Source organism: Engystomops pustulosus, chromosome 5 (assembly GCF_040894005.1).
Source record: "Engystomops pustulosus chromosome 5, aEngPut4.maternal, whole genome shotgun sequence".
NCBI lineage: Eukaryota > Metazoa > Chordata > Amphibia > Anura > Leptodactylidae > Engystomops > Engystomops pustulosus.
The window spans coordinates 154,014,321-154,037,866 of record NC_092415.1 but is presented as its reverse complement, the minus strand read 5'-3'; the positions used below and the strand labels follow the sequence as shown (position 1 = coordinate 154,037,866).

Here is a 23,546-nt window from a genome sequence, read left to right as displayed (position 1 = left end):
TGGGGGGGGGGGGGGCACCATAGCCCCTACAATGCTCATCCCTTAAGTTTGCGGTAGAACAGGAGCCAATACGCATACACGAGCCTGTGATGTCAGCTTCAGAAGATATCAGGAACTCCAGTAGTGAGTCTCAGTAGTGCTCTCGGGATGCTAGAGTAATTGCCAAAGTCCCAGGAGCTCACATGGGATATGGATGACACCCTCCAAAATGGGGCATTGTCCCCCATTTTCAATCAAAATGCTCTTAAACGCCCAGACACTGTATAAGAGTTCCTAAGGAACAAATCCTTACCCTTCTCAGTGCTGAACTGGTGAGCAATTCCAGCTGCGGTATTGAAAGGAATACCCATGAAGATTCTCCACATTATCCAGCCTTCTTGGGGGACTTGAATGAGTTAGTGATATTGTGATGCAACATTCTAGAAATCATAGACTTGGAACAACCAACTTCTTTTGCTATGGCTATGTGGGTCACCTTTTGGCCTTCATCTGGACAACCTGCTGCCAGAGGGTTTCAGTCATTTTTGTAACTAACTGAAAGTTAGGCTGCCAGTTAAATACGGTTTATCAGATAATTAAGGAAATTAGCACCAGGTGTCACCAATAACTTGCAGGTATCTGAAAGTGTTCTGTAATATTGATCAGTGCTCTTTTACAATTATCTCATTTACATTTTTATTCTGTGCTTTAGAATATAAACAATTTAAGAAATATGCTTAAATACTGCTATTTACTCATGTTATGATATTTTTACATAGGACTACACAATGGCCTTGACATTTGGGAAATTGTGTATTGTTCTCTAATTTATTCTACTACTTAGTAACAGAAAAACATGTTGCTTCTATATATTTATCTTTATAACTGTATGCATAGAGAATAAATCTTAACGGAAGTAAATATTTCTATACAGGTTTACAAGATTTATGAAACAATAGAAAGAAAGCCACCGCTCACTCACATAAGCTGCATCCTCAATATAGACGAGGTCCTATTCCTCCTTAGCTCTCGGTGCACGGAAAGGCAGTCCTGCCGGTTGACTGGATGATGCACAATGAAACGAAGGTATTCCAGCACTCAGAATCTTCTTTAAAAAAATATTTGAATTTTTATTTACAAAGATTTATACTAACAGCTATGTGTTTATAATATTAAAGTCCTGGGAACATATGGTTGATATATCACTGCTTCCCTGTTTTCTGATGTTTAAGCAGTGAAATAATTGTACATTTTTGAGCACAGCTATGTGGGTGTGGAGGGGGAGGCGGGCGTAGAGAGGCAGGCCACTGGCAGAGTGGGCCCTGTGCTTGTGTAGTGTCCCAAAGTACACCTTTGGGCCCCTCCATATAATTGAAAGGGTAACAGTACACTAATGTAATGTTTTGTACTGAATTGCCCTGTTTATGATGTGTTAACACTGTCATTATCCATGCATGTGTTTAAACTGGTTGTAGCACTTTAAGGTTCAAGACCCACTTTAAGGTTGATAGGTAGAACCTGTATATGTAGGAGGTACCTTATTATGAGAGTGTCCGAGCAGAGTATATAAATAAGGGATCACCCCCAGAAATGTGCTCAGTAAGGCTCAGTCATTGAGTGTGTACTGGGACCGTGAGGAGAGTGCCATCCTGACAGAGCAGCAGGAGCTTGACCACAGGTAAATTTCCATCATCTACAGCTCAGGTGGAGAAAGACAACGACATTACCGAGGTGAGAAACACCAAGTCACACTGTCTCCAGGAGCAGCTGGATGAATGTCCCAGTGTTGATCCTGTGGAAACTGAGGTTCCTGCCACCAGAGGTGCACTTCAGCCCGCTGAAGACCAAGGGGGGATAAAAGCTCTTAGGGGAAGCACCTGAAAGAGAAAGAAATTAGTGGCTAACTTACTACAACAAATTGGGACAAACATATCGAGAAAAACAAGGCCCGATGTGCACAACCTGGGCATCTGGAAACCCAGACCAGGTGGCTTCAGTAGCCACCCCAATATGAAAAGAATGTGCCCTGTGTTCAGACAGGACTACAACCCCAGCCAACTTTCCTAAAAACTGAGTCAAAATGAAATGGGGTAAGAAGTGACCCATCATCATGAACTAAAAGATGATGATGGGTAGACGAAGGGATAGCGGTAGAAATCTAGCCATCAAGGGAGAAGGACAGAAAGGGACTGATGCTGACTGCAATGGGAGCCAAGAACCTCCAATCATAAATAAATGTCCTTCTTGGACCTACTAATCTGGATATGGACCACATCAGGCTCCAGCACCACAATGCTCCTCAGCAATACACTCCACCGAGAAGAATTAGAGGGAATTAGCTCCCCAATATGAAAGGCCCCCAAAAATTACAAACTAAATGTTAAAGAGAACAATAAGGACTTGTGGATGGAGTTACTCACTACACTACTACGAACTTAAACTTGTGTACAAAGGTTATAAGACACCAGCCAATACTCCTTCCTACTTCCACGCTTTTAACATTTTAACACCTTCGTGGAATCTGTCCATTCTAGAAGATGAAAATAGGCAGAGACTCTTTCCAACAGAACCAGAAACCTCACCCTCCCTCATTGTCAACAAATATTGTAACGTGACCTCAATGCTGCCATGTCCATGGTCGAGTAAACCATAAACCAGCTGGATCAAGTTTGGATCTGGTAGGGATGATGGAAGTGTCATGGGTGCACCTGCGACCCATGTCTCGGGTTGCAGGCACACCCATGTGCTTTCCTGTGCCCCACCAGGCTAGCTGCCGGGTCACTCACCTCTTTTTGCACCAGCAATGGCTCCAATGGTCCGGTGCATGCGTTCCATGAAATTTGATGGGTCAAATTGGCGTTGGCCGGCTGCTGCCCTGATAAATAGCCTGCCTCTTCCTGTGGTCTTTTCCAGACATTTGTGCCTCATTGCCATTGAAAAAGCGTTTATGACATTCTGTGGATTATCCATTGTGACCTCCTGCTACGTTCCTGACTACTATTCTCTGCCGCCTGCCTTGACCTTCTGTTGCATCCCCGACTCCGATGCTGTGCTGTTATCCCGCCGCGTGAATACCGGGTGCTACTTAAACTCCTCTCCCAGGTGTCAGCTTACGTCATCGCTTGCGGTGGTTCAGTGAGTCCGCCACCACCGACCCTGACAGAAAGAAGATGGATAACTGGAACTCCTGACAATTAAAGCGAGACAAAGCATCAGCAACAGCATTACAACAGCCAGGGACATTTTGAGACCAAAAAGTGGCGAATTAGAGAAAGAATCAGGATGGAAGAAGAAGATAAGTTGTTTATGCAATAAACACGAAAAAGTTATCAGTCCAGAAACAGATGTTCCTGCCATAGCCAGGCTGCAAATTTACACTGCCACCACAATCGGGAAGAGCTCAAGCAGTGTCATATTCTTACAAAGGCTTGACTCTGGCCATAAACGTGGCCAAGGAACAGAACACCAGGAAGCACTTCCACACCATTGTACCATGCTGTACATCATTTGCATCTATATCTTAAAGAACAATCTGAAAGAGGACAACATACTGCACATGGTTTATTAGGCCAATTTCTACTAACAAGTTCCATTCAGGCTACATTCACATGTTGCATTTTGTAATGCAATGGAGAGGGTTTTGCCAGGTTGCATATCCATTTCTAATGTTGTAACAAACACATGTTTAGATATAATTACAATGTGTAATTCATACATACAGTTTTTCAGATGTAGTTTTTGATGTCCGAACCGGACAGTGGAGTGAAAAAACAGGAGTAGTAGCTCCTCAATTATGTTCTCACCCATCATGATCCACACCTGCTTTTGGCTTCAAAAACTGCGTCTGAAAAATTGAATGTGTGAACGCACCCTCAACCTACCATCAGGATTTATAGAATCCTGTGATTTTACCTGCTTAAAATACAAATTTGAAGGAAAAGATTCATAGTGAATTTATGTATTTAAAAAGGAATTTGTGAGGGGGCATGGCTTACGGGAAAAATGTTGTCCCTCTTTCTCTTCCTTAAAAGTTGGGAGGTATGTTTAAAATGTTGCCAGACTGGAGTAGTAATATCAGATATAACCTAGCAAAGAGAAATCGATGCAAAAGCACAAAATAGTAAAATCCATAAACATAAAACAGTCTCTCTTCACAAAAACGCTAGTTCGTCCCAAATAGGGAGAGGATGGAAACTTAGTGGCTAATAACTTCTTCTAATGTCCACAATCCATGGTAGAAACTCATAAAAGAGATGTGTGAGCGTGTATTATTGTATCACGGCTCCTTTCCACCAAAAGTAGACCTTTTAATGTTGATTTTATTGATAAATCAGGCTTTATTTTGGATTACCTCTGTTTCCAGAGGCGCCACATGGGGGTGCACACACGAAAGAGCGAAGAGTTACAGCTCCTGCCTGGAGGAGTTATCGTATGTCTGCGGCTTTTGTATTTGAAAAGATCTCCTTTGTGAGTTTCTACTCCCAATTGTGGACACGAGAAGGAGGTATTTGCTGCTACATTTTCATCACCTTCTTGGGACTATCCAGTGTTTTTGAGCAGGGAGGTTTTATTTTTATGTCTATATATTAGTTTCACTCATAAACATTACTATACTCGGGAGATCCACCAATCTCTCAGTTCCTGATCCAAAGAAATGTCTGGCCCAGTAACGCCTTCAAAAAAAGGTTTTATTATCAGAGTCTAATGTTTTGATGCTGGTACTCGCTGTTATTTACTGCTATACAGGAATCATGCTATATTGGCAAAATATTCCGTAGCCATGCAAACTCTAACAGTGCCGATTGCAGTGTATATATATGGAACTGTTAGGAAGGGGATCATAAATAAATGACATGTTCTACTGGAACAAAATAGTTTCTATAAATATGCACAACTATTTATGCTATTCGAGCATTAAAAGCTAAAACAATACAAATATGAAATGATATGGGCCTGGTCTTTATCTTGTTCTTTACAATACATAAACAAATACGCAAACAGTATACAAAGCAGCTTATGCAACGTGCCCACTAGGGCCTAATGGATTATAGCAAAGATAGTAATCCAGGATTTGAGCGGTTGGACTGTTAAGGCCTAAGCTGGTTGTCATGGCAGTTACCTCCGGTACAAAGTACTCTCCACTCCTGTCAAGCCTGACAGAGACGAATCAAGAAGGGGGGGCTGCACACTGATAAGGTTCCTCCTGGGGCACTCACAGCCGATTCTGGGCTGATGTTAAAGGGGAAGTCCGTAAGCAGGTAGCCAGGAATATACAAGGAAATGGAAAGGTCCAAATCACAGTCCGTTTATTGTCCAACAGCGAACAGCATTAACAGCAGACTGAACATCCATCTCAGGTGGCAGGCAAGGCTGGTAGCAAAGCTGTCTATAGGGTGCAGACTGTCTCCATTACTACTGAGACTAAAAACTTTCTTTTTCAGCTTTGCGGCAAAAGTCTACAGGCTGGGTAATCTTTCTTTAGCCTTCTTGGTGCTGTAATGAGAATGCTCAGCATATACGTTGGGATCTTTCCCGATGTATACACAGAGCGTATACAGAAAACGTAATGTGAACCCAGCCTTGCACAGCCTGCTTACTGCTAGGTGATGTTAAACAGCAAACATATTAAATAAATAACAAAATATTTAAATTAGGAAACATTGCACTCTAAATAACCAAACTGACCACTAGGTGGCCCAGTTGTTACACATAAGCTCTTACCCAGAGAGAAGTTTTCTTAAAGAGGACCTGTCATCCATTTAAAAGGCACTAGGACAGTGATGGCAAACCTTTTAGAGATCAGGTGCCCAAAATGAGACCCAAAAACCACTAGCTTTTTCCAAAGTGCCAACATGGCAATCTAGGCAGTAACAAACTTATTGCTACCAGAATCTTTAAGCTCCAATGCGACCCTGTCCACACCTTTTCACTCTTCGTACAGGACAAAGCAGCACAGGATGGGTCACTTTAACCGGTTCGCGACCGCCCGCCGTGTATTCAGGGCGGCGCTCGGGTCGTGCTGCATGGAGCAAAGGCTTATTGCAGCAAAGGCTTACCGGTAACACCCGCGATTAGGGCTAGCACCGATCGCGGGTGTTATCACAGCGATGGCTGCCGGGGAGTGAAAAATGGACATGAAAAAACAGGAAAGGGCCCGGTTAAAATAGCAGGGCACTAGTTGGACTGCAGGAAGATGCCATGTCTGGCAAACTCTGTGCCTGGGAGACAGCCCTTGTGCCCACAGAGATGCCTCCGAGTGCCATCTCTGGCACCAGTGCCATAGGTGCGCCACCACTGCACTAGGAGCTACTTACTAAAGTCAGCAGCTCCTAGTGCTACAGCAGATGCCACACTGCTACACTGCTAGCGTTATCAGAAACCTCCGATAACGCAAGCAGACACTGTCACGCTGTACAATAGAAACGCCCCCGGACCGCCCCTCCCACTTTAGTAAGCAGTTCCTAGTACCTTTTATATGGGTACTGTTTTTATTTATTTTATTGTAAAAGAACAGAAAACAAATAAACAATATATTGTACATCTACAGCAATCTCTGCCTTTACATACATGGTCATTTTATACATTTAAGTTTTAAAACAAACAAAGCCATCAGCTTATCATTGGCTATTTAAACCCTACCCTATATCCCCCCCAACCTGAGGGACACTCAGGAAAAAATTCACAATAACTTCCCTTTTCAAGTCTACCATAGGAACCAGTGTTTAAGCAGCTTTTTTCCAATTCCCCTCACACATCCTAAGGCTCCATGTACACTTACAAATTTCTGGCCGTAGCCATGCGGGCATACGTCAACTGGGATGGAGAGGAGGAGGGGTGACCCCTCCCCTCTCCATAGCAATCCACAGCGCATGCCCCATAAAGATGTCCTATCTTTTCCCTGTATACAGAGCGGTACAGAGCAGTACATATTAATTTCATGTACAATATACTTAATAATGCTTAAGGCATTCATTTCTCATAGGAAAACCTAGGATCATAAAAATGTGTAATTCCTAAAGTTGTGCAGATACGTATGAGAATAACAAGTATATACACAAATATATATTGCACTTAATGACCAGGTTAGGATAACTCTCTACAACAAGGGACTATGGTCCTGTTCAGACATCTTCTAAAGACCATTGTACATTTATTTTATATATTTAATTGACATCTAAAGTACCATAGTCACATTTTATCTAATTTCTTTTTGATCAAATACATATTTATTAAAGACTTATACAAGCCTCCTTTTTTTAACCAAAAAAAAAAAAAAAACATACTGGTAATAAAAAACGAAATAAATGAGAACATCCCCTGCTCCCTCTGTCACACCCTGTAATGAGGATCGCGGGTACACCAGTGCCCTTCCTGGTAGCGCAGTTACCCCCCTGCCCAGACTTACCTCTCCTGGCTGCTGGCTTGGCTCCGGTCCTGACTAGGCAGTAACAAACTTATTGCATATTGCTACTCACTGCTGGATCTTCGAGTCATTATCCCTGAAGTGAAATCCCTCCTGTGTTTCCTAGTGTTTCTCCGTGTTCCAGCGTTTCCAGGATTCCTCTATGTGTCTGTACTGCAGTGTTCCTCCGTGTTCCTGGGTTTCCCGTGGGGGTCCTGTATTCCTGTGGCGGTCCTGCATTCCTGTGGCGGTCCTGCCTTCCTGAGCTCCTAGCTTCCTTTTGGTCCATTCCTGCGGTCCGTTCCTGCCTAGCGGTGTCTTCAGCACATACCAACATTCCTGCTATCATTCCAGGCTTGGACTGTTTCCTGTATCAGTTACCTTGGCTGCCTCCGCGGCTTGGATATCAACCTCTGCAGTGGTCCAGAGGGTCCAGAGACTTTTCCCTTCACTTGTCCCCACAAGTGTGACACCCCCCTGGTGAGTTCTTTATCTTTTAGGCTGACTAAGAGAGGTTGCCAAAACTCAGTGAAAATTCAGTCCCCCTGCAATAATCCCAACAATCCTTTACAGAACAGAATATATCCCATAGCACAATAGTATTTGAAAGTCACAGGTAAGCAGTGACAGTAATGTGTATAAAAAAACAAACTTCTTGAGGGCATTTTTCTTCTGATAAACAAATGTATCCAAATGTAATGTAAGATCTACTTGAGCAATAAACTCAGCATCATTACAATGAAAAGCAATAAGCTTCTTAGCTACATGAAATAACCTCAGCGCTGTCAGTCTATGACTCTCTGAAATATTAAAGGGAACGTGTCAGCAGAATTTGACCTAATAAACCACTACCAGTAAGTTGTCAAGCTGCTGAACACCTTCAAGATCATGTTTCTTTCATGACCCAGTGTGGTCGCATCATCCAGAAAATTAACTTTGAAGTGAAAAGGAAATTGGTTGTATAAAGTCAAGGAGGTGGACATTTTAACACTGAGGTCAAGCTCTCTCTTTCTCAGAAAGCACCTTTAGTGTAATTGATGGTCCTGCATCCAGAGACATCAATAACCAAATCTCCAGAAGTCCAACAGATACTGTCAATCTCAGAGTAGGTGCCGCTCACAGCTCCCCACCTTAACTTCTTGCATTCAATTTACATCTCTTAATTTCTGAACAATGCCACCACACTGGACCATGAAAGAAACAAAAACTTGAATGTGTTACGCTGTTTGACTATATGCTGGTAATTGCTGATGACAGGTTCCCTTTAAGCTTAGATAGACATCACAAAGAGGAAACAAGCAGAGTACGTGCAACAGTGGTAGTAAATTTTATCAACTTAGGGCAAAGATCGTCCCTTCTACACCCCATGCTAAATAATCTTGCGGGTGTAAAAAATAATTTTCTCATTTCTAATTATTTTTAGCAGTGAATTTTTGGGTATGCAATACATTTTTATTTTAATTAACTATTTTAATTAGGTGGTGCCAGAAGATCAATATTAAAAATTTTATTTAATTATATCCGGTTGAGACATCTGGAACAGCTTCTTGTGCACATCACCTCCACCCACTATGAGAGTGAGCCTTCTTTATTTTAAAATTTTACATTTTCTAATGCAGTACATGCATGTTCTTTATCTACTCTTGACGGTCATGTTTGATTTTCAAAAATGAGGTTTGTGGACACTTTTTAACTCCATATTCATCATAAGTATACATTTGGGGAGAGGGGTGATGTTAAATAATAAATCTCACTTTCCAGAAGATGTAAAATTAACTTATTATCTGTAGATAAATGGAGTTAATTATACTTAGGAGCATCAATGCACTTCCACATGAGGACTCCAGCTGGAAGCAAGGATTTGCTTTAGTTGTAAAGCAGAAGACTTCAAGCCTGAATTTCATTTGACTGAAAAATAAAGATAAATGAGTATGGCTCTAGATCTGGTACACAGGGAATATTAATAGAAAGGAAATGCAGAAGAAAAGTAAGAGTACAATCAACAGAAAAGAAAGTCGGGTCACTGAGGTGTAAAAACTTCAGGACAGCAAATTAATTACATCTCACTATTGTTTAGTAATGGGGAAAATATAAGGTTTGAAAAGATGTTTACTTTTTTAGATACAAAATAGCTAATAGTGAGGTGAACCTGGTCATAATGGTGGGGGATCATGTTATACAAGTTAACTACAATGATTAATTAGTAATGAAAATAGATATTATTTATATAGAACATATCACCAAAGATTCTGGTAACATAGGAGTACAGGCATTACCAGGGAATAAGATAAGTTCTGTAGGTTTGTTCTTCAGTTGAATTTGTAAGTGTCACTCCAGACCCCCCAAATTTTTGGCTTGTCATGGGAACAAGGATTAACAAAAAAGCTTCACTGCAGACCCTGCAAATTGCCTTTTATCATTGCATCCAGAGAGCTTCACCATATGCCACAGTGGGCAGAAAGGTCCATCTCTTAGGCTACATTCACACACATGTATGGGGGACGTATATACGGCCGACGTATGTACGGACGACGTATGTACGGCCGATATACGTCCCCCATACATTTCTATTGGCTCACGGCCCTGTACGGGAGCGGTACGGTGCAGCACACATGCGGCACCGTACTGCTCCATAGCCCAGGAAAAGATAGGACGTGTCCTATCTTTTCCCGTGATACGGCGCCGTGCGCTGTATCTTCCTATGGAGAGGGGCGGGGGTGAGCAGCGCTCATCCCCTGCTCCTCTCCGCAGCGCCGATGTATGCCCGCCGAACTACGGTACGGCGGGCATACATGGTGTGAATGTAGCCTTAGTCTGAGTTCCTAAATCGGGACTGCCTGTCTTCAGGATCTTTGCCAGATAAAACCTGCATATGCAGACAATAATATACTGTATCTCTTTGCGTATGGGACACACTATATAAACCAATAAACCACGTTTTTCCAAAAAAGGCAACATAAGGCATTATAGTAACATGAAAATACATATTTTAACAAATTATTTGTAAAAGAGTAAGTATAAACAATGAACCCTAACCATCCTATAATCTACCGGTAACTTTTTTAAACTGTATTTGCTAAAAAGATAACTTTATGTTTCTACAACATAGATAATATGTAGCAAATACATTTTCCAGGATGCAATAAGGAATTACCTCTTCGCTACCTTGTAAAGCACTCCCCATGACATCATAATTCCCGACTGTGTATTATAGGGAACTGATTTAGTTTAGTGAGAAGCTAGACACTAGGTACAAAAAGTGGGAACTCTCCTTAGGGAAATTTGTTAATATGTTTTCCATGATGGCAAAAGGAATACGGTGCCTCTAAACTACCTTTAAGGAAGCCCGTTAACAACAAGCAGGACCCCTTCCATACACGGAGCCTCTGCCAGTTGTATGCATTCTTTTTAATATGGCCCATACATGTGCTCAAGTACTATTCTTCTAGTGGCTAAAATAATATCTTGTGTTTGCAGCTTTAAGACAAGTGTAAAAGTAATTATGGGAGCATTGTGGATGGTACTTCTCCTTAGGATTTTATCGTAATTATGGAAGAACTATATCTAATCTATTTATGCCAAATATAATTATAATAAAAATATTTAGGTGGACATGGTATGGGAATTGTATGAAACATAATCAAATGGTGAAGGGATTGCTACATCTATCATTTACAATAATTGCTTCTGGGGGTCAGTGTATACGGTATATTGCCTACAGCAATAGTTTTGTTGTATGGTATCCAGTACTCCCCTAATCAATAAAATTATCTTTCCATCTTCAGTGAGATAGGAAGGGGGAAGCTCATTGAGAGAAAATATATTTCCCTTAGGTTTCTGTCCACTGTGTCTTAAGCTCCAGGAAATATGTGTGGCGGAAGGCAGATAACTTCCATGGCTGGCTCCATGTAAAAGATGAAAAAGGGGCCACTGGAGCTGGACTGGGTAAAGAGGGTGTATTTCCCAATCCATGGTCCATCTCTGGAGCAAGACCACAAGTCTGTACAATCAGCTTCACCTGCAGCAGGTGCATGTGTCAAGTTTTGCCCTTGTTCACACAACCTCAGGTTCTCTAATAACTGATAAAAGTCACAGAGTTGAGCTCAGAAGAAATCAGACCAAGACAACGTATGGTATAATATCTAAATCTCTGCGACTGATGCCATGAAAGGCTGGGCAGATGTGTGTAACTTTATTCACGTCACAAAGGATTATACAGAACTTTCAATGTGCTGCACCTGGGCTTGGCTTGCCAAAGATAAGAAGTAATGTCCATAGTTCATTGGTTAGTAAAATATAATATGATCATCGCAGGAACAAAGGCTCTGTTTCTTCTTGGAGTGGGTGGTATCGTATATCAGCCATGGCCACATTCTTTCACTGCACAGGGTTCTGTTATCAATCTTCATCCATAGTCTGGCCTCATCTTAGTTTTCTGCATTTAGCAAATATATGAAAAATAAAAAAATAAAAAAATTCATTAAACATATAACAATACTTCACTCATGGAAATAAGCAGACTGTGGGTCTCACTTTGTCTGTCTCCTGGAGATGATTGCAGAGCGCTGCATGTGAGAAGTAACACCACAAAGTCTGAAAAATAGAAAACTGTAATGGAGCCAGAAGACCAAGTCAATTACACACACAGGTATAATGAACAAGCAGATATATAAGGCGTGATTGGACATCGCCCCAGGAGCTGATTGGTGCATGCCTCCAGCTCTCCCATAGGACTGTGTATACACATTCCCTGCTCAGAGCAAATCAAACAAAGAGCCTTCCACAGAACATTACACCCAGGTGTGGTTCCCAGCCAGGGGAACTGATCTACAGAACCTTGTTCCAGCAAAAGACAAGGAGCAAAGAAGGTGCAGGAGAAGTCAATTTAGAGAGTAAGGACACTTTGTATACATGGTTTTTTTATGGTTATGGAACAAAATCCATTGAACTGAGCTCACAATAAATGCAGTGTCAGAATGTTAGGTACTTCATATAAATGCAGAATCTTTTCATTTCACTTCTTATAAGGTGACATTTTTAACCACAAGAAAACTGAGAATATAAAACAGCCATAGCAACATGTTCTTCAATTGCATTCTCACCCAATAGTGTGATGTTGTGTTAATGGGATGCTTATCAAAACTCATACAAAAAGAACATGATGTTGATTTGCAAGTATTCAATTCCATGACACTTTGGTAGCTGCTTTATTTTCATTGTATCATTACATATAGAAATGTATATGACTGCATAAGCAGAATTGACCCCAGTGAAATGATGTAAGATTGTTTGGTGACTGGATATTAAATGCTAAAGGTTAGTAATTTTTATATTGCAAAACTAAAGAGCAAATCAATATTTTTTTTATCAGCATATTTTTATGGAGATTTTTTTTCAGTTTTTAGACATTAAACAAACATTCATAAACACAAGAACTCCAAACCCAACAGGGACTACATCCAAAAATGATCAATATGTGCAGTGTCACAGCGTTCCTCATTCTAGATAAATAAAAATCAGGTCCATGGGAGGGTAACAGAGCATCCCATAAGCTCATAAAATTGTTAATATACACACCCAGGATTAAAATGCCAGAACTGTGGAGGACCCCATGATGCAACGGAGGTCAGCCTAGACATCCTATGTAAATTGTAATATATAAAATCATATGAGACAAAGTTGGTAGCAGGTTAGCTCTCTAGAAGCTAAGCCAGGGTCTATCCATGGCAACCAAATTTTTTTTTAATTTCTTCATAGCCCCACGTTTGTGAAAGATCCTTTCTCCAACAGGATTAGCCATTGGCCTTATAAAACAAATTCTGACCAGTCCAGCCAGTGTTGGGCAATTAGTTTATGTGCCACATATAATAAGCGGGCCACTGCTTGCCTCTGTAGTTGGTTGGCCCTCTATACATCCCAACACACAAACAAATGGGGAAAGCTGTGCTGAATGTACATCATTAATGATATCTACCACCACAAATGGGCTAGAAAGACTATTTCGAACAAACTATGAGTAGGAAGGGGTGACACAGGAGGGCATTCCAGAGAATTGGTACAGCTCAGAAAAATCTTAGATCAATGGAAGGGTAAAAATCCTGGGTTGGATGATTGATTGAGACAATGGAGAAGAGATAGGAAGATGTGGCATTGTGCATGGCTTTGTGGATGAGTGGGATTTGGAAGGCCTGGCACAGACTGGAGGGATCTGTGAGAGTTTGCCTAGTAAAACCTGTTACCTTACATAATGGTCCAGAATAAGGCAAACAACTCCATAAGGGAGAAGCTAATACTTTTACTATTAGGGGGAAAATCCTTCCAGACAAGAAATTTGGCAATCTAAGTATAACAATCTACAATCTAGTATGCATGTTATTGGGTTTGTGAGATCCCTCTAGGACCCTTTTAAATTTTTTTAGCAATATTTAAGAGATTTCTTTGTATTCAAGGATATTTTTGGCATATGGGTGAAAAGTAGTCACTGTTTATTGTTTAAAGCAGGCCTTCGTGGTAACAATATATTGTATATCTCTACATGGTTTTTATGAACGCAAAGGTCATCTTCATTCTCCATAAATCCTGCTGCTGTCTATGAGTCTTCTCCAATTACATGATCCATTTCTATTTCAGAAACTCTATACACAGAATATATTACATCAGGAGGGAGTAGCAACACAACACAAGGGCAGCCATTCCTACTATATTAGCTACTAAAGCCGGGGAAAGATGAACATTGTCAGAAACAAAGGAATAGATGCAAAAAATGATGTATCATAACAAGTTTGTTTTGGGTGCCTTATAGTTACTATGTAGTTTAGGGTTGTCTATTAACCCTTTATTTATTGGATAATGATGTCTAAGAACCTATTCTAAGGCCATAATCCATTGAATTATAGATTGGTTAGTAAAGGTCTGAAAGAGCAATGAATTACGTATATAGAAGAACTCAGACACCTCAAATTCTATTCTTTAAAAGTATAAAGTTTAGGAAGATTTCTTATATTAAAGAAATCTCAGTCATTGTTTAATACCTCCTGAATGAGATTCCAACAACAAGTTGGCCTTGATTTTTCTGTCACAAAAATCTATTTGCAAGTAAATGTAACTGAAGTACGGTAAAAGATTATGATCAATGACTTCAATGCCACCAGGAAGCCTTGGAATAAACATTTAGCTTTCTCCTGTGAAAGAATTTCTATAACTTGTATATAAATATGGTAATTTGTGGTTTATTTCATCACCAGATATAAAGTTTAATGTGAAAATGGATTGAACAGAGCAAGACTGATGTCTATGATGGTTATCCAGTAAAATACTATCATTATTATTAAACAATTAAATAGTAAGTATATTGCTCCCCATTCCACCACTTCAACATCTGTTTAATAAGCACACCCCACATGAAAAAAAGACACACAAAAAAATTTCAATTAAAGTTCACATTCAAATATCAAACAGTAGCCTGTACTATATTCAACCCCATAACGACCCAGGGTGGAAATGTACGTCCAGGTCAGCGGCTAATTCACGCCCGGACGGTGACAGCAGTACAGGAGCCAAGCTGTATGCGACAGCCTAGCTCACGTGGTAACAACAGGGATTTCAATAGCTGCGACCCCAGCTGTTTAACCCTTTAGGCACCTTAGTGCCAATGGGGTTTCTGCATATGTCCTCGATCATCTGAATGGCAGGTCCGGGGTGCGGGCCAGATCCGGGCATCTGCATAGGCTGACTATCTAATCCACCGCCATACATGAGTAAGGCGGTAGTAAAGTAGTAAAAAAATTGAAAAAAAAGTTACTTTTTATTTTTAAATATTTTTTAAGTCTCCTAAATGCCGCATTTAAATTACCAAACTCCTACATATAAAAAGTGAAAATCAGCACACAAACAGTACGTATAATATATTGTCACGTTCCTAACAACCCATACAATAAAATAAAATAATTAATATTAAACCAGTAGAGTGAACAATTAAAAAACACTCAAAAAATATGGATTTTTGTGCATCCAACCTAACATAAAAAGGAATAAAAAGTGATCAAAAAGTCACATTTACACCACAATGATTCCAATAAAAAGTACAGCTTCATCATAAAAAAATGAGTCCTAATACAGTTCAATTAACAAAAAATCTAAATGTCATGCCCCGTAGAAAACACAGAAGGTGCGCATTCAGGGTGTGCTTTCGAAGAAGGACCCCCGGTCTGTCTTCAGCTGCTGAGTGACAGATCCTGTTTTCAACAATAAATCACAATAAATCACCATCATACACCAGTATTACAGTGTATTACTTTGAACAAGCCATCAGATGATCGCTTGTTAAAGTACTAGAGTGGGACAGAAATGATTTTTTTTTAAATTGTATAAAGTGTATATTTATTTACAAATAAAAAAATAAAATTAAAAAAAATGCTAAAAGTTCCATAAATGCTAAATATATTATAAAACTCCCACACATAATAAATATAAAAGTTATCTCCGCTTCTGCAACAACCTGTACAAAAAAATAAAATAATTACTAAACCTGTACAGCAAATACCGTAAAAAAAAACATGCCAAAAATAAGGATTTTTACGCATCCAACCAAACTAAAAAGCAATAAAAAGTGATCAAAATGTCACATTTACACCACAATGATTCCAATAAAATGTACAACTTATTTCACAAAAAAGAACCCTTATTCCAGCTCAATCAACAAGAAAATCTAAATATTACTCCACTTAGAAGGCAGCGATGCAAAAGCAAGTGATTTTTCTCTCTAAATGCATTTTTATTCTGCAAAATTATTCAAATGTAAAAAAGCTATCTAAGTGGGATAATTCTGACCCATATAAGAAAATTAACATGGTATCTTTGCTATACAATGTATACAACAAATATCTAAACTAAAAAATCAGTATCAGAATGTATTTTCCCTCCAAGAAAGTTAATAAAATGTAATTGATGAGGTAAAGCCACCCCAAAATACTGTTACTATACTCCAAGAGGGGTTTAGTTTTCCAATGGGGTCACTTTTAGGGTTTTCTCTTATTGTGGTTTGTTATAGGCTCAGCAAATGCATCATAGGTCCTAAAATTAGTTTCAGCTAAATTTGCCCAGCAAAAACGTGATGGCGTTCCTTCCCTTCTGAGCTCTGTCATGGGCCCATAAAGTGGTTACATGGCTTGTGAGAAACTAAACAAAAACATTTCAAACATTTAAACCAAAATATACCACTAATGTGAAGTACAGCATGTCACGAGAAAACAATCTGATAATTACCATGGTAAGTTAAAGAATTCTAATATAATATTTATTATAATTGCATATATATAGTGGCACATGGCAGATTTGAAAAATCAGACTGGGTCCTTAACCCCTTAAGGACCTGGCCCTTTTTTGTTTTTTATTTCCATTTTTCACTCCCCACCATCAAAAATCTATAACTTTTTTATTTTTACACATAAAGAGCTCTGTGATGGCTTATTTTCTGCTTAACATAGTGCACTTCATAGTAATGGTATTGAATATTCCATGCCATGTACTGGGAAGCAGGAAAAAAATTCCAAACGCAGTGAAAATGGTAAAAAAAATGCATTTGCCCCGTTTTCTTGTGGGTTTGGATTTTACAGCTTTCAATGTGCAACCAAAATTACATGTCTAATTTATTCTTTGGGTCGGTACAATCACGGGGATACCAAATTTGTAAAGGTTTATAATGTTTTCATACAGTTACAAAAATTAAAACCTCCTGTACAATTTTTTTCTTTGATTTTGCCATATTCTGGTGGGACTGTACGACCTTTTTTTTATATTTTTCAAAATGGCAAAAAAGTGCCATTTTTTACTTTGGACACTATTTTCTGTTACAGGGTTAAACGCAGTGAAAAACTGTTATTATATTTTGATAGATCAGGCATTTTCAGATGCAGCGATAGCTAATGTGTTTATGATATTTACTGTTTAATTATATCAGTTCTAGGGAAAAGGGGGTGATTTGGATTTTTAGGTTTTTTATTATAATTTTTTTTTACTTTTAAAAATGTTTACTTTCACTATTTTTCAGACCCCCTAGGGTATTTTAATCCTAGGTTGTTTGATCGATCCTATCATATACTGCCATACTACTGTATGGCAGTATATGGGGATTTTCTACCTCATTCATTAAAATGTGAAAATCACACATTGTAATGAATGGGGGAAAATGAGATGAGCTATATGCAGCAAAGACTTACCGGCTATGGAGAGGGCTCAGCCCATGAGCCCTCTCCATGTACCCGTACCCAGCTCATGCTGTACTATTACGGCACACATCGGAAAGGGGTTAAGGTGAAAATGAGGTGTCTTTAAGAGGTTAAAATGCTAAATCATTATGTGGGTAGCGCATAGTAAAAAATATCCATCATGGCATCCTGTGCCAAGCTCATGCCACTGGAGAAATATACCCCAAAAGCATGATGCATGTTTTTTTTCTGGAAGCAAGTAAATAGTATAATATTGGTTTAAAAATTGTCCAGGTAAAGGTGGTAATCCTTGTCCGGTAGTGGGTGCAGCAAATTACACACAGCCTTTGCAGTAATACCCAGGAGCACTATTCTGGAGTGCTTACCTTCATACACTCTGAATTTGTATGTATGCCCTGATGTACTCTCGCATAGCTTATACATATTCCCGCCATACCATACTGTGTGTGGAGAGCACCTCATCAGAGACAGTTAACCCTGGCAAGACCTCAATGGGCTGCCCCTGTACTCAGTTACTGCTCAGCAAAGGTTGTCCTTCACTGTTCTAAATACTATAGAACCAAAGATAGGGGCATCTGATGTGACACGCCACTGAAGCCTCTAAAGTTGACTAATCTCTCTCATTTTCACATGACTTTGGGGGACATTTTTTTTGTAGGTTTGATATAAAGAAGTTAGTTCTAAATAGGATATTTCATACCCTAACTGACAGCTGACAGCTTGTGTAATATTTCCAACCAAGCTTCTAATGATTTTCAAAACCAAAATTATGGTGATTTGTTTAAAATGAGAATTTTTATGTCAGGCAGAAACTTTCAAAACAATTAGACTTCAATATTAGCATTTTAATGTGCCGAGCTTTAATTTTAACATATTTTATTATGTGTGTGATTAAACCTTATTATCAAAGTGAAGGACGTAAAGTTATAGAGGGTAATAATGCTTCTACAGATTACTGTAATCAGGGCCATTTAAGTCCTTTATAAGAGTGAACAAGCTTCAGACATTGTTGGAAAGCAGGAGGCATTAGAAAGTACAATGAGGGCTTTGTGAGGCCTTTCGCAATCACTAGGTTCTTTGCAATGATTAAGTTAAACTTAGGACTTGATTTTGTCCTATTTTACACATTACCTTTAAAATCAATATACTCAAGAAACTATAAAAAGAAGAAAAATCCCTTTGTCTTACAGAAATAATATGGCTCTGACACAAAATGAAGTTTACTTAGCAGCTGTGCTATTCACATTTCTTTTCTTTTCTTTAAAAGGCCATGTAAAATGCTGCTTCTCACCACAAATGCAAATGGCCCTTAAGTCATAGGGAACCTAAGGGGTTAGCCAGTATTTTATATATCGATGGCCAATCTCTGCTATGGCAATCAAAGTCTCACCATGGGGGATGGTACATGCAGGGTTGGTGAACACCATAAAATAAAGCAAAGAACCACCACTCACCAAAAACAGCAAAGTATCACAGAGGTTTAATGCCAGACAGCATCGGGTGCCAATGGGACGTTTCGCACAATCCTGCGCTTTGTCAAGCTGATGTCCGGCTTTTAACCTCTCTGCTACATGGCTGTTTTTGAATAAAGAGGTTGTTTTTGGCGAGTGCCGTTTCTTTGCTTCTTTTTTGATCAAATTGGCACATTCTTTATTCAGAGCAGAACAACGTTAAGTAAGCGTCAAGTTACTTGGAGTCACAACTGCAGAGTTGGCTCCTGTTGACTTCTGTATAAGTTACTGGACAAACAGGCTGCTTGGGAGATATTGAATAGTTTTATTTTGCAGCTATAATACTCAACATGGTGCTGTTTCTTACAAAGGAAATCTAACAAAAAAAAAAGAAATCTGTAGCATATGTGCCATCATTGTATTCTGTCCAGAGAATATGACTTAGAAGGTGTTGATTATCCGATGTGTGTGAACTGTAGCTAAGTTTCTGCTTTAATGTAATTGATTGAACCTCACCAGGTTCCTCTGCAGCTCTGTCCAGCAGTCAGTGTAGGGATTTTCAACTAGATGAATATGGTTTTGAGGCTTGCTAGGTAGGTGTCAGGGGTTGTAGGTGAGTCTAGGGAAGGGGGGCACTCAGAGCCATTTTTCTGGGCACTCAGACCATCGACCCAGGACAGAGTTCACCAAATAGGACCAAATCTTCCTGCATTACCAGGCAACTGAAGCCACACTTCATTGGCTGTTTGGAACTGCGGGAAAAGTGAGAAGGTGTTAACAGAACTGCATTATCTTTGAAGCTCATCCTGCTGGACCCACCATTCTTTCTCTACAGAGAGGCCCTGGAGAGAAGCTACAACGAGAGACTACATTTTCCCTCCTTCTTTCAACTATATTGCTGGCCTCAGGCGGCCGATACGAATGAAAGATGTGGAAGAACAGGTAGCAGTAAGTTACTGCTTAAAATGCCACGTTGGCACTTTGCGGTAAATAAGTGGATTTTGGTTGTAGTTTGGGGACGCGTTCTCCAAAAGGTTGGCCATGACTGGTCTAGGGCCTGCACCCCCTTCTCTACCTAGACAAGACCTATACATATTGCTTGTTTTTAAGAAACTAATCAGCTTTTACACCCCAAAACTACCAGTTTCAATTCACGGGAGACTAAAATAAAGCTATTACAAAATGCACATGATCATGCAAAACCAAGCCTTCGCTAGGCTCTGTTGAAGGAAAAATACTAAAATGTTATGGTGTTATCAAATTAAAATTATACCTAAAATGCTCTGATTGTTAAGGGGTTAAAATAGAAATAGTTTTCACAAAAAAAACTTGTAAAGTAAATGAGATCATCTATTTTCCTGGTCAATTGCAATAAATTAATATACTGTAAAAACAAAATGTGTTGAGCTGTTTAATAGAAATAGTAGTTCTAATATGTTAAAACAGCAGAGGTTTTATATTTTTATAACATGGTTTGCATCTCATTTTTCTACTCTTATTGTTTGTTCAAAAGTGCAATTCTGCACCAAAAGCCTAATTGCCTGTCAGTGCTGATCCAATGTAAATGTCTGATGGATAGCCTGAAAGGCTGCACTGTTTTTTTATATATATATTTGCTCATTCTTCTGTTTTCTCTTTTTAGAGGACCTCACGCTACAATTGGCTCAGCTTTACTTAAAGGTGGAATATAGCCAAAATAATTTTGGAAATATGTGAGAATATTACATTGATTGTATCTATTACTGGAGGGCTCCATAATGTGGAAGCGGAGAGATGGACACAGAGTGTGTACCTACTTACTTAAAGGACATCTACTACAAGGATGAAGGATAGTAAACCAAGACATATTGTTGTGTTTTCTTGCATGATCTTTATTCTTTTAGCTTCTTATGGCCTGGTTTTTACAAAAAAGGGCTTTTAAAATTATGCAAATGAGTCTGAGGGGCTCCAGGCTCCATATGTATTTATGGAGCCTGGAGCCCATCAGGCTCATTTGCATAATCTTTAAAGCATTAAAAATAACAACAGCAAAAAAAGCTCAAAGAAGAGCAAATCCTGCTGGGGGGGGGGGGGTGCACACCAGTATGTCTGTGTGCTTGGTTTACAATCCCTTTTCCTGGTGGTAGATGTCCTTTAAAACCACCCTAGGCGGTGGCCAGTAACTGTGTGACAGTCCCTGCTTAAATCTTAGTGATAACAACAGATGAGGACAAGATAAAGACTATTAAGAAAAGTCGCCAGAGCAATGTCAAAACCTAGAGGGCTTCAAAGTACCAAATATATAGACAAAAGGGACAATCAGGAGGACAAGCTAAGGGATCATAAGAAAGCAGATATAAGCAGACATAATGCATGCAAATTTGGCCTTGTAACAATGTTAACAACATTAACTTTTTACCTATATTCTAAAACTATAGAGAACAAACACAAAACTTTTGCAAAATATCATCATTCATTTATATACTCGAGTATAAGCCGACCTGAGTATAAGCCGAGACCCCTAATTTTAACACAAAAAACTAGAGAAATCTATGGACTTGAGTATAAGTGCATTGGTCACAGCCTCCCCAGTATATAGCCTGCCAGGCCCTGTAGTATACAGTCAGCCCCCAGTAGTATATAGCCTTCCAGCCACCTGTAGTATATAGTTTGCCTTCCCCTGTAGTATATAGCCAGCCAGCCCCCTGTAGTAAGATAGCCAGCCATCCCCCTGAATTAAGATATTCAGCCAGCCCCCTGTAGTAATATGGCCTGCCAGCACCCTGTGGTAAGATAGCCTGCCAGCCCCCTGTACTAAGATAGCCAGTCAGCCCCCTGTAGTAAGATAGCCAGCCAGTCCCCTGTAGTAAGATAGCCAGCCAGCCCCCTGTAGTAAGATAGCCAGCCAGCTCCCTGTAGTAAGATAGCCAGCCAGCCAGCCCCTGTAGTAAGATAGCCAGCCAGCCCCCTGTAGTAAGATAGCCAGACCCCTGTAATAAGATAGCCAGCCAGCCCCTTGTAGTAAGATAGCCAGCCAGCCCCCTGTAGTAAGATAGCCAGCCAGCCCCCTGTAGTAAGATAGCCAGCCCTCTGTAGTAAGATAGCCAGCCAGCCAGCCCCTGTAGTAAGATAGCCAGCCAGCCCCCTGTAGTAAGATAGCCAGCCAGCCCCCTGTAATAAGGTAGTCAGCCAGCCCCCTGTAGTAAGATATCCAGCAAGCCCCCTGTAGTAAGATAGCCAGCCCCCTGTAGTAAGATAGCCAGCCAGCCCCTGTAGTAAGATAGCCAGCCAGCCCCCTGTAGTAAGATAGCCCGCCCCCTGTAGTAAGATAGCCAGCCAGCCAGCCCCCTGTAGTAAGATAGCCAGCCAGCCAGCCCCCTGTAGTAAGATAGCCAGCCAGCCCCCTGTAGTAAGATAGCCCGCCCCCTGTAGTAAGATAGCCAGCCAGCCAGCCCCCTGTAGTAAGATAGCCAGCCAGCCAGACCCCTGTAGTAAGATAGCCAGCCAGCCCGCCCCCTGTAGTAAGATAGCCAGCCATCCAGCCGCCTGTAGTAAGATAGCCAGCCAGCCTGTAAAAAAAATTAACTCAGTACTCACCATTCCAACGGCCCGAGCAGCTCCCGAGCTGCTGCTGACATCACGGAGAGCACCAGCCGGAGAGCTCACGGAGATGTAACTATTAGGGGAATAAAAAGAATAAAAGAATAAAAAGAAAACCACTTTTTACCACTATTGGATGTTGGAGTGCTGCTTACTTTCAAGTTTTATACCAATGGAGGACCTCCACCCAGTCCTAACAGCCTGCACCCGCCGTATTTGATTTGACTTATGTGTGCTGCTTGAACTTTCCAGCTCTCTATTAGGGGAACAAGTAGCTATATGTACACCGAGCTATCTAATGTGTTTATAAGTATTTTGAAGCAAAAATTACTGAAAATACTGAAGGTTTAAAAAAAAAATTATAGAGTTCAATAAATTAACATTACTGATGCATTTAATGATTTCTTCACATGTCTTGTCACTTCTACTTGAATGGACACGTTTGGGAATGAGCCATTGTGAATGAACTGAGTCGGCCTTGTCAATTGTGGTAGTGTAATTGACTATGGCAGCTTCTTTTCTTTTGAGAAAATCCAGAACATTAGGTTGAACTATGAAATATTTGACAGAAATTCCCTACTCTCATATGACCAAGTATAAAATCACTACTTGAATGTCAATGAATGCATAAAAAGGAAGAGAATAGGATTTTTACTTAACTTGCAAAATCCCCTTTATTAAATAATACGTCCAATAAATAGATGATGTATTAGATGTTCAACTGGGAACCTATCAATTCCTAATGAAACACAGAAAAGATATCCTCCAGCACTTCGACTCTTGCGAATGATTAGTACTTTATTAGAGCCATAAAATCCACATTCACATAACACACTGATGCGTTTCAAGCTAACCGCTCTTAGTCATAGTCTGACAAATTTAAAATATGAGTATTTAAACATACAATAT

The 23,546-nt window shown here is 40.0% G+C and overlaps 3 long non-coding RNA genes across 4 annotated transcripts in view; 1 reads left to right on the top strand and 2 right to left on the bottom strand.

The window, feature by feature from the left end:
• The first annotated feature begins 448 nt into the window (after window positions 1-448).
• On the top strand, window positions 449-14,788 carry LOC140134214 (uncharacterized). Its single transcript, XR_011856128.1, has 3 exons — window positions 449-614; window positions 914-1,065; window positions 14,626-14,788. It is a non-coding gene; the product is annotated as an uncharacterized lncRNA (long non-coding RNA).
• LOC140134213 (uncharacterized) lies at window positions 745-5,456 on the bottom strand. Its single transcript, XR_011856127.1, has 3 exons — window positions 5,099-5,456; window positions 2,766-3,166; window positions 745-1,856 (listed from the first exon to the last, which is right to left on the bottom strand). It is a non-coding gene; the product is annotated as an uncharacterized lncRNA (long non-coding RNA).
• The window catches only part of LOC140134215 (uncharacterized), a 32,952-nt gene continuing 20,966 nt past the window's right edge, over window positions 11,561-23,546 (bottom strand). The window contains exons 3-5 of one of the 2 annotated variants that reach the window (XR_011856129.1): window positions 22,635-22,713; window positions 11,915-11,974; window positions 11,561-11,816 (exon numbers count right to left, since the gene is read on the bottom strand). This is a non-coding gene — a long non-coding RNA (uncharacterized lncRNA). The remainder of the gene's footprint in view (window positions 11,817-11,914; window positions 11,975-22,634; window positions 22,714-23,546) is intronic. The other variant, XR_011856130.1, reaches the window with a different exon arrangement.